Genomic DNA, 11,954 nt, shown 5'->3' with positions numbered 1-11,954 from the left:
GGCCCGGTCCCATGAAAGGTTCGTCAAAATCGCGACAGAAACGTGTGGCCCTTACACGAGTCTATACGTTGGTTAGAGTGGCCATATAAATTGTAGTAAACATTCACCTAAAATTAAAATATTAAACATAGTGGACACAGTAAGCACGGACCATGTAAACATGTAAATACCTCACTGGATGACCTCGAGCACTCGCTTTCAACACGCAAGCATTGGAAAAATGCCGGCAGCGGAGGCGAACGGTTCGTACAGCCGCGCGATTCACCGCAACTCTGAAAATTATATTCATCATCATTATCTGCCTATTTTTATGTCCACTACTGACCGCCTCTGTGAGTGATCTGCGATGACCTCTGTCTCTTAACTCTGCAACATAGGGGCGCAGAAAGACAACCCGGCAAGGAAGACAGCGCGCTTGAAGTCAGCAGCCATCCCTCGTCGCCCTTTATCATTGCGCCCACCAATGATTACCAAAAATTAGATATGGCACGCGGGCCCCATAAGCGTCAGCCGGGCACAATCATTCACAGCTACGGCAGGGCTAGAGGAGAAGACGCGTGCTCTCCTTCCCATTCGCGTTTGATTACGTGACCTACAAATAACCCGAATATTGAGCGCGTGGGAAGATAATGCCCATCAAGCCGCCATACTTTTCGGCTCACAGTTACGTGCTTTTCCCCGCACCCACAGGGTATGGGTCGCTCATGTATATGGCTTGTGGATTTAATGCGGAACAGCACGGCGGCGACAACCGCGACAATTTGCCTGAAGTGTCCATATAATTGCTTTCGCCATAAAGCTAGCAATAGAAAATTGTTAGCAGAGGGTGTATATAACAAGTTAAGGACCGCACAAAGAGCTATGTAACGAAAAAACGTAGGAGTAACGTTAAGAGACAGGAAGAGAGCGGTGTGGATCAGATAACAAATGGGGATAGCTGATAGTCTAGTTCACATTAAGCGGAAGAAATGGAGCTGGGCAGGCCATGTAATGCGTAGGATGGATAACCGGTGGACCATTAGGGTTACAGAATGGATACCAAGAGAAGGGAAGCGCAGGGGAGGGCGGCAGAAAACCAGATGGGATGATGAAGTGAGGAAATTTGCAGGCGCAAGTTGGAATACGCTAGCGCAAGACCGGGGTAACTGGAGATCGCCTTCGCCCTGCAATAGACATAAATATAGGCTGATGATATATACATATATATATATATATATATATATATATATATATATATATATATATATATATATATATATATGGGTAGGGAAAGACGGTCGGGCCCCAGCCGCCCCCCCCCCCCCCCCCCCCCCCCCAGGAAAATGAAAACTTTCCGCCTATGGTTAGCGGAAGCCAGGATGCAGTGATGATGAGCCGTTGCGGCTACTCCCCAATAGAAGCTCACAAACGGTATTTATTTACTAGAGAGTACAACGGGTGCGTCGCACGGACATTAGTGACGTCAGAGCAAGTGCTCACCCATATTAGGCCACCACAAGCTTCGCCTTTAAGAGTGGAACGCGAGAGCGTTATTGGACGCCGTTGACGCCGACACCGTATTTTCTGCGACATGGGGCCCGACCAAAATTTAGAAAGGCTTGGTTTTCAACATTCCCCTCAATGTTGCCTAGAACCAAAGTACAGCAAAACACCATGAGAAATGGAGGACGCTTAAGCTTCGCCTTTAAGAGTGGAACGCGATAGCATTGAACGATCCCTGGTGGCTTTCCAGGCTTTTTTTCTCGTATATTCAAACTACAATCCGGCGCTATCACGTCTGTAGGCTGTGGTTAAGTCGTACTTTACGATTTTCCTCACGTATTTTACTTTCAGAAATTCAATTTTTGTTCACTAACGCCTTGCGCCACGCGAAGGGCCTGTGTGGTCGGGATGGTTGGGAATGATGTGGTTCGGCATGATTATTTCCGCCAGACGCCGATGCTTAACGCCGACGCCGGATTTTTTGCGACACGGCGCCCTTTACGTTAAAAGCGCTCTTGAATCTTGAACCTGAGTAGCGAAGACGGTGGAGTAACACGTGTGTGTTGCGGACAGTTTCTAGTGTTGGTGCTGAGCGCAAGACGCGTGGCGTGGTAAGGTTTGCTTGTGAGCTTCTTTCCTTGTGCATATATGTGCACATATGCACATAAACTCAAGGAAGTAAGCGCATGTGTTTGGTGCTTCCTTGTTGATGCATTCCCGTCATTCTTGCGCTGCCTGCCATCCGTACCGCTGCGTACGTAGCCCAATAAAAGTGCCTGATCGATATCCTAAATCTAAGGGGGAAATCCAATGCTAATGTAGAGCGCCCTAGAAAAGGTCGATTGTATTTAACTCAATTTTTTCTTCTTCTTAAGTTACGACCGCGGAGCATGAAAAACCCACGTGGCGACGCATATGCGCCCACAACCGCAGTTCTCGCAAATGTACCACGCATAAGCTAACACAATGCCTTTAACCTAGAAGTACATGTTGTCGGTTCATATTGCTCAGTAGACCATAAAACATTATGGAACAGCATGCTGTTCATTGCGTGTGCATTGTACTATGAAAGGGAAAATTGTAGTCCTCCCAAATGTAGCGCGAAGCTACACAGGAAACCCGTGCGGGTTTCTCAGAAAGAACGCCTCGCAGTTCAGGAAACGTTCGACCTGGTCCGGGATTTGAACCCGGGACCAACGCCTTGCCGGGCGGTCGCTCTACCAACTGAGCTGACTAGGAGGCTAGCAGATCGCTGCGCGAGGGCGAATTAATCGACAACTCGAAGCACAGGGACACTAAATGTGGCAGTGTGTTTTGTTTGTTAATTATATATATATATATATATATATATATATATATATATATATATATATATATATATATTGTGAGAGCATCGTGTGCGTTGCGTGTGCTTCGTTTCTCCCTTTTCAGCCTTTTCTTTCTTTTCTTTTCCCTATTTTGAGTGTCTCGTGCGCGTTCCTGTGTTTTGCTTCACGATTGTTTGTTTATTTCTCATTTTTGACTACCGCGTGCGTTGCGTTTCCGAAATTTTTTCCCTCTCTGTTTAAATGCATTGAGCGGCTTCATGCATCGCGTGTTTTCTTTTCTTCTTTTTTTGAATGCCCAGCGTTCCTGCTGGATGGGTAAAGAGAAAGGCAACTTTTCCGACGACGATCGCTCTCTGCTCATCGACCAGGACGTCCGGGAAAACAAGATAACTGACGTGGTGTCAATTGCCAGAAAGGAAAAGCAAGTGGGAGGCGACCGAGTTCAACCGCCAATACAACGTGCGGCCGAGGTCGTGGCAGCATAAAAAAAGAAACAGAAAAAATCTGGGAGACCTGAAAGGAAAGTGGGGGAAGCGAAAGGTTGGAGACAGGCGCGAAATATTTTTGACAGATGAGCAGCTGCGGAAACCCACGTTCGTCGTTCTTGGGACGCAGCATTTTGAGCAGCCGTACACAGCTTCGAAAATCGGTACCTTGTGGTGCACTTGACGCATCGTTACCGAACTCTGTCGGGTTCTGCCGCGGAACCTTATGAGAGGGCCACGCATATTAGTGCGCCTTGAACTCGTCGATTTCGTCTGCACGGGCACAAAACTCCGCGAAATGGGCAAACGTGTCGTCGTAGTCGGCCACTTTGCTTGCGATAAGTATGGGCGATTGTACGGGTATACGGTATACTACGAGGCTGCCTTTGTGGCCACTCAACTCATCGATATGCGACAAAAGTGTGACCTGAATGGAAGGTTGTTTCTGGAAACACCTGCGCGGTCCGATCGATACTTAAGTCGTAAGCATGAGTTTGGTTTCTGAATACGGCGGTAAGACTTACGAGGCGTGCGTCCAACACGAGCAACTCGGTTCTAAGCACACGCTGACGCTAAGCTGTTCGCTGCAGATGGCTCGGAGAGAGTCGGCATTAGGTAAGCCCTAACGAAGCTCCCAGAGAATCTTGACATTATGGGAGTGCAGACCTGAACACCGCTCCAGCACACGCGCCGTGAGTCACGGTTTTGCGCAGACACCCCGGGTGCAATTATTCTAGGTTGAAAGTAATCGAGATTGATGACCGAGGCCCTGCACGACCAGCGCAAGAGAACCCTTCCGACCAACGGAGCGCTTTGACTCAGTCAGACAGGGGGCTCGAGATGCGGGAACAGATAAGTACGGGCGGTGGCTTGAATGCTTAATGCAACGTACGTTGCCAGTCGATGCGACCACTTCATGCCCTCGCTTCGCTTTTGAGGTACTAAACACCTCCGTACGCAAAAATGAGAAACGTTACCACATTATTACGACGGGCGGAAGCAGCAGGATAATTTGGGGCGAAAAATTGGTATAATAAAGACGAGTGCAGAAAAGAAAAGGATTCCTCTCCCGGCCCGTGACAGCGTGCCAAAAGAAGCAATAAGCAATGCATCGTCTCTTGACGTCTGGCGGTCAAGTGACCGCCGTGCTGAGACAGGGATCATTTGTCGAAGTGCATTAGCGGCACGGTGACGCCACTGCACCGCGAAAGACGAGATGAAAAAAGGAGCACGACAGGGTACGTTCCATTGTATTTTACAAATTCTGCAAGCGAGATCTCTATACTAAGCCCACTATAGGACAAATCGCAATGTAATCCTCAACTGGTCGCTTGCAACCGCCCGTTGTACGCTCTGTTCTGTTCTACAGATGTGGGCTGTGCGAAGGTGCCCCTGTATGCTTCACCTTAACTGCATGACGTGTCAGGTCACTCAGTAACTCGACGTTTCGCGTGGAGATAAGTATTCTTGTGCTGGACCGGCGGCGTCCTGTCCTTACTTCTCATTTATAGGAGTAAATTAAACACGGACGCTAAAAAAACAGGAGATCTTATAGTTGACTTGTTGTGTTCCTGAGAGCTGTAGATGCTAACGAGTCGAAGTTGTTGTGTGCTGCTGTCCATACGCTGGGCTGCGTAAGTACTGCAGTTAACAGTATCCTGCGCCGGCATTCTATTCTTACACCTTGTTATTTGGCATGTCTTCTTGCCATGAATGACAGGGCCTCTGGCACTGAGCGATACGCATGCACAAAGACGATCGTCGACTCTAATTCCAGGATCAATTGCTGCGCTACGGTACGCACTTCGAAGCCCGTGGTAGCGGAACAGGTTGCAATCGCGCTGGCTGTGCTCGATGGTCACAGAGAGGCAATATACAGGGTGTTCCAGCTATCACGCAGCACGATCTAAAAAAAAAAAAAAAAAAAGGAACGGCGTTACGCGAAGCAAACCTAGTGCGTATTGTTTCCAGTACAGTGCAGTAACCGCCAGTATTTTTTCGTTACTGAGATTTAATTAATTAATTGTAATTAATTATCTAACTCAAGAAGTACTGTCCTAATTATCAAAGTGTCAATGTGAAAGTTGTAGAGCAACATGAAAAACTCCCGATACAGCTTCCTGTTGCTCAAAATGTGCTACATAAATGTGTTTTTCCGAGTGTGTAAGAAGCGCGCGAATACACGCAGAATTGCCCCGCGACTGGCCCCTCGAGGCCAGTCGCGCGGCCTCGAGCGGCCAGTTCCTAACAAGTTCCTAGAAAGTTCCTAGCTTTCATTCAATATAAACGCCCCCGTTTGGGGGCAGCCTGTAAATATGCTAACTTGATTCAGGCAAGGAAAACTTTTTTTGACAGTCTCACCATGTTTGCAACCCATTAAAACTGGGTGCCCCTTGTGGTACCACTTTTTTTTTTTACTTCAACGAACGCAATAGATCTGCACATATCTCTACGTGTATGTGAGGAATGCCGTTCCTTTAATTGTTTCATTATGGTCGTTATGATAGTGCACCGGATAACTGAAAGCAGCCGTTTATAATATACAAGCTGCTGAGTTGAGCGGTCATACATTTGGGAACGGCATTACATTTATGTATGAAATATAGGATAAGCGTAACATGTTTTTCTCGGAAATCAGACACGAGAATAATTTACAACTATTTTGTTTACACCCCTAAAAAAAGCCGAAGAACGCAGCCACATGCTTTTCTCTCTCTTTATTAATTTAAATAAATTCTTGGGTCTACGTGGCAAAACCACGATATGATTAGGAGGTTTAGTTTTCACCACCTGGGCTTCTTCAACGCGTACCTTAATAGAAGTACACGAGTGTTTTTCCATGTCGGTCCCGTCGAATTCCGCGACCTGGACTGAACCCGCGAGTTACATGGAGTTTAACAGCCCAACGCCGTATCCACTAGAGCACTGCACGGGCTCGGGCTTACCCGAAAGCCCGGGCCGGGTAGAACAGTTTCTTCACGGGCTCGGGCCGGGTTCGAGCCGGGTTCGGGCCGGTTTCGAGTCGGGCTCGTGCCGGGCTCGGGCCTAAGGTTAAGGGGTGGCGGGCCGGGCCGGGCGGGTAACGTAGATTATTTCCGGGCCCGGGTCTCGCCATAAAAGTTTTGATCGGGCTCGGGCGGGCAGCCCAACGTAAAAACGGGCCCGGGCTGGGCCCGGGCTGAAAAAATTGGCCCGTGCAGTGCTCTAGTATCCACTATATAGCCACTAATTAGGCTACCGCGCCAGCTTTCTTTCTTTCCTTCTTTTTTTTCTTTTCTTTTTGAAGTATTGACAGGGAATAAAAATTCCACGTACGGCTTATACGGCCAAAGATGAGCATACAGAATGACTAACTAAAATTGTTTTCGGCGCTCGAGGTCCTACCGCAATAAATGACCCCGTACCAATTACTCGGATCAGAATTCTGTTACGCGAGGAAGGCGGAAACTTGAATGGAATGTTGCGCTGCAGTTTACTCTTTTTTTATCTATAACAATGCTTCCCGTATATCTGAGTACAAGGCGCCGGATGGGGCAGATAAGCTGTATACTTGTTTGAAGCGGCAAGCAGGAAGGTTACATGCGCTTCTCCGTCTGCGTTTCGCAAGACCTACTGATGGAAAACTATATGCGCAACCATACATACGAGAGATACATGCTGCTTGAAGAACGAGAAAATTTTTTTTTCTCCAAAGGAAACCGTACAATACCACGGTAGAATGAAAGCCGACACTGCGGCCGCAATGCACGCGCATCACCGAGCGGCATTAAAAAATAAAATAAAATGAAATGAAGAGAAAGCAAGACATTCTTACGGCATAAATACACGTCATATGAACACAATTTGAGCGGTCTGAACGCAAATATCAGCGCGCGAAATAGTACGAATGACCCTGCCCAGCTGTATCGCCAGCAGTTTCCAACGGCGCGACCTCGATGCGGCCCAATCCACTTCGCAGTGCCTCCACAGTATTTTTCCACATCGGGCGCCTCACTGCAAAGCATGCGCCGCCCCAGCCGCTCGTCCCACTCGACCTTATTCTAGTATACACTATTTATTTAATTTTTTATTTACAAATACCTCACAGGCCTACGAAGAGGCATAGGGTGAAGGGGGCCTGTGTTGCAATAAATACAATCGGTTAAAAGATATCGATGCTATAGTTTGAACTATAGTTTGAAACGCCGCTTTCGCGACCTTCCCCGCCGCTCACGGACACACTGCGCCGTCGGACGTGAAAGAGGAGACACTATATTTTTGTCTTCTAAGCAGTACCATTTTTCCCGCCAAGCGGTGATTTTTAAACGCGCTCTGAAGTTTCGCGATCGTCAAAGCAGAACGCAAAAATTCCCGGCTCCGGAAACGGAGCCTGATAACTGTCCAATCGAAAAGTTAGATTTTTTTTCGAATATACTGCCTAATAGACGGCAATACATGTTGTATGTCTGATAATTTTCGCAACATTTTTTCTTAGTAGATAAAAGCGTGTCTTTATAAACTTTGTTCAATTTTATCGCACAATCTTGATTTTAACAATTTATATATTCTTTTATGACAAACATCTCGTTAATAAAACTTTTATGCCTGTAAAGTGCATTCATTTTGCTTTTTGTTGATGTATTACATTCAATATTGAATGCAGCAGTTCCTTCGAAAAAAAAAAAACATCTGCCGTAACATACAAAAAAAAAAACACCTATTTTCCCCATGGTAGGGAAAGAGTTAAGGCCTACCACACAGGGATGGTCTCCCCCCCTCAGGCATTCTCCAAAGCGTCCAAAGTATCTCTCCCCATTCTCTCACTTGGTTTCCCGCTCACTTGGGGTCGACTGAGGGCTCTCCCTCTAACCTAGACGATGTTTAGCTGCGGCACCAAATGCGTATTTATATAAAAAAATGTCGCAGTTTCGCCCGAAAGGCGAAGCATCGATTGTGATAGCAAATTAGTGGAGAGCTATTCGGAGTAGCGATAGTAGTTTTATCGGCTGCATAAACTTGGACACATTGGCTTACTAACTGAATTAACAATCGTCGTGTCAGCGCGCACAAGCAAACATGAATAGATCACACTGAATGACTGCAGCCAACGACTGTCAAAACGCTGACAGCAAGCGCAGGTTCGCGCGGTCTATCGCTTCAACGGAAACTGAGCGGCGAATGCACAGCGCATAGAAAGGTCAGAGCCGTGTGGAGATAAGAGACGGTGCGGGCGACCGCCGGGCAGAGAAGTCGTTGGCAGAGGAGAAGCAGCCCCCCCCCCCCCCCCCCACCCTCTTCCCGTTTCTTGCTTTCGCGTGGGAGATTGAGTGGTAAGATACGCCTTTGACGCCGGAGCAAAGCGCCGCCCCGCCTCCCTCCCTCCCATACCCCAACGCCTTTCGCGGGACGGTCGCGTTTGCTTTCCGCCGTGCGTTCGCCCTCCGTGATAGCGCGCGTCCCCCGCGCGCTTTCGCTCGCGCATACGGCGCGCGGCGACAATTTTATCGCTCTTGGAATCTATACGGAACCTCACGGTGACGGCGACGGCAGAATTCCGGTTGAAGTGTCCATATAATTGCTATCGCAATAAAAAGGTGGGACAGTACAGAGTGCTGTACCACGTTTTTGTTCCGTTGTTCGCGTTAGTAACTATGTCACAGCAACTGCATCAAGACCAACTAACCCAACTTTCTTCGTTCATTACTCGTCTTGTGGGGGGCGCACTTAGCTGTTTGGAGTATGTGCAGCTTGAAATTTGTGCATTACTACCTCTGACTGACATCTCTGACGCAAGCGAAATGATTAGGATGTGACAAAGCGCATGCATCCTCTGTTACTGATCAAACTAATTTATGAACTCGTCCTTGCTGGATGTGCTTCCAATGAGCTATATTCACGTTGCCAGCTTCTTTTATTGGGCATAAAAACAAACCTATAGCGTTTTGTTCTGAAACTGTGAAGGTACCGAACCCTATATTGCGTTAAAATCTTAGGGTGACCCACTCTGAACAAGGGACGTATTCTCGAATGATAGCTTTCGGCAATATCACTGTCAGTGCGCGCTTATTGGCTGGTGGAGCAATGCGTCATACGAAGGCACTAGTATTGCCAAACGGGACCATCCGAGAATACGTCCCCAAGTGAAAATCATTGCATCATTAGGGGTGACATGAGCTTTGATGGGGATGTGTGTGTTCATTGCATGAAATTCTAGAAATTAAACATTGGAGCTCTTATTCGCTCTGTAATTTATGCTGGTACATGTGTCGCAATGGTTCGACGTCATCATACATCACATTGATTATGCTCTTGCGTGTGCTAAAAAGCGTAAAATCTCGCTGTCATTGATGAGCTTTTTTATGACTTAACTGCATACAAAGTGCATGCAGTTCGCAGTCATCCTCAAAGATCTCGTTGCTACAGTGCGTCACACGCTATCTCGCACACCTCGTGCATAATGTCGTTACGTTTGCGCAGCACATCGCACGCACGCATTCCCATGGCACATCGCCAAGATCTCGCGTAGCCCATGAGTACAGCTTTCGTGCATTTTCTACGATATCTCGTTGAATATGCGCAGCATATTGTCCACTTCTCGTCAAATATGTGCGATATGCATACATCTTGTACATTTCTCGACCAATTATCATACACGTTTTTCAATAGGGATGGCATATTAAGAGGTCGGTGTGCTTTAGAAATACACATATGAGCCGACATGTTTTATGTGGGAGCAGCCTTCTTCGACCGTGTTTTATGCGTCGTCGCACCGCCGATACCACGGCCGGTCTCGCGCAACCGACGTGTGGGGGCGCGCTCGTCGCTCAGCTCTCGGGGAAGGACAGCGGGGCTGAGTCGTTGCTGCCTTCCCTTGGACCTCTGCAGTGGTCAATGATGCCGGGTTGTAGATACTGCGGTATTGCTACCAGCAATTCCTACTGATTTATTAATTTAGTTCAGGTCAAATGCATTAGAGAGGGGAGGGCCGTTATGAACATTCAACAAGAAACAATGAAATATGCAGTAGGTTAAAATATATACAGTAAGCGTGACTGCTACTGCAATGTTAGCTAATTACCTTGTGATTACGTTGTGAATTAAGCAATTAACAAGGCAATTAACAAAATAATAAGTAATATTCAGTGGGTATAGCACAATTAATGGATATTTATAAAATGTTATGTAATGCTTGGGCCTAGGTATGGTTATTGAAATAATGTCAGCAGGAAAGTGCTTCCATGGTTAGGGTGTGCAAGAGGAAAATACACTGAACAAGCTCTCGTGTTACAAAAAATAATCCTTACCTCGTCATGAAGATGTGAAACGTACACGAGCCGAGGAATTTTCCAAGTACAGGCTGATGATTTAGTGGTTGCCTTGCGGTGGTGACTTAATAATGGCAATGAGAGGATAGCTTTCATGGCACTCGCAGTCTGATTGTAGTTTCATAAAATGAAACGAACTGTTTTATTCTGAACTAGTTTGAGACATATGCAATTAGATTGTCATGATAGCTTTAGGGTAAAGGGAGCAGAAGAAAACTTTCGGAGGAAGTTACCTAATGCTCTATTAGCATTGTTAATTATGTCATCCGTATGAACGTTCCAAATGAGATATAATGTGAACGTCTAGGTGCTTTCAAGAGTTAACAGTTTCAAGAATACTGTTATTCAGGTAACATGTTGGTGAAGTGCTAGTTTCATGAAATACCATTAACACTTTGCATTTATTATTATTGAGCTTCATTAGCCATTTCTTACACCAGCTATCTACGGCGTTAAGATCGGCCCGTAACAATGTTATGTCATCATTGCTTTTTGTTTCACAATAATTACGCAATAATTAGCGAACAGGTGAACTTTAGATGATATGGCTAACAGGCTGAAGCAGGTGCTCGTTTTTTCCACAGGCTAAAGCAACATGACCAACACGGAAGGGTGATCTCCTCGTTAAAGCATGGCACCGCAGCTGCTGACAGGGAACTTTTCGCTTCAGTTCCATAGTCGTCTTTTTCACCGTGACAGTACTACGCCGGCAATGGAGCACCGTCCGGGAGCAAGCTACGGTGAGGCACTGAAGGTGGGAACACAGCGCTTCAAACGAGCAACGTGGACAACGTCCGTTTTTGGTTGAACCGACGATGCACCTGGGTCGGCAGCAGCAAGAATCGTAGGGTCAGTCGTAGGATCATGTAGGGACCGGAATAACGCGACAAGAGTTTTTGTGATAGGCCAAGAAGACGAGACGGCGACCACAGGAGTACGAGAGTACATACTCGACGTCTCTTTGGTTCTTGTCGCAGCGGGACTTTTGGTGAGCTCGGGAAACCGCGAGGCGGACGTGCGCAATCTGACGAGCTTTAGCAGCCAGGGAAATCGCTTCGCTAGCATAAGCGCTCGACGACTGCAGTGCACTGGGAAGTATGGTGTCCGGAGGCAAAACAGGATCACGCCCAAACAGTCAGCAAAACGACGAGTAACCAGCGGTGCCATGGCGAGTTATATGCCAAAGAGGCATAAGGCACGTCTCAGTCGCGGTGGTCTGCGGACACGTACATAGCAAGCATGTCGGTGAGTGTTCTGTTGAGGCCTTCGGTAAAGCCATTTGTCTTGTAAGCAGTGGCTACTTCGTGTGCAGTAGAGCATGAGGGAAGGATGCCATCGATTACCTTTGGCAAAGA

This window comes from Dermacentor silvarum, chromosome 8, assembly GCF_013339745.2.
Source record: "Dermacentor silvarum isolate Dsil-2018 chromosome 8, BIME_Dsil_1.4, whole genome shotgun sequence".
NCBI lineage: Eukaryota > Metazoa > Arthropoda > Arachnida > Ixodida > Ixodidae > Dermacentor > Dermacentor silvarum.
This window is presented reverse-complemented; position numbering follows the sequence as displayed.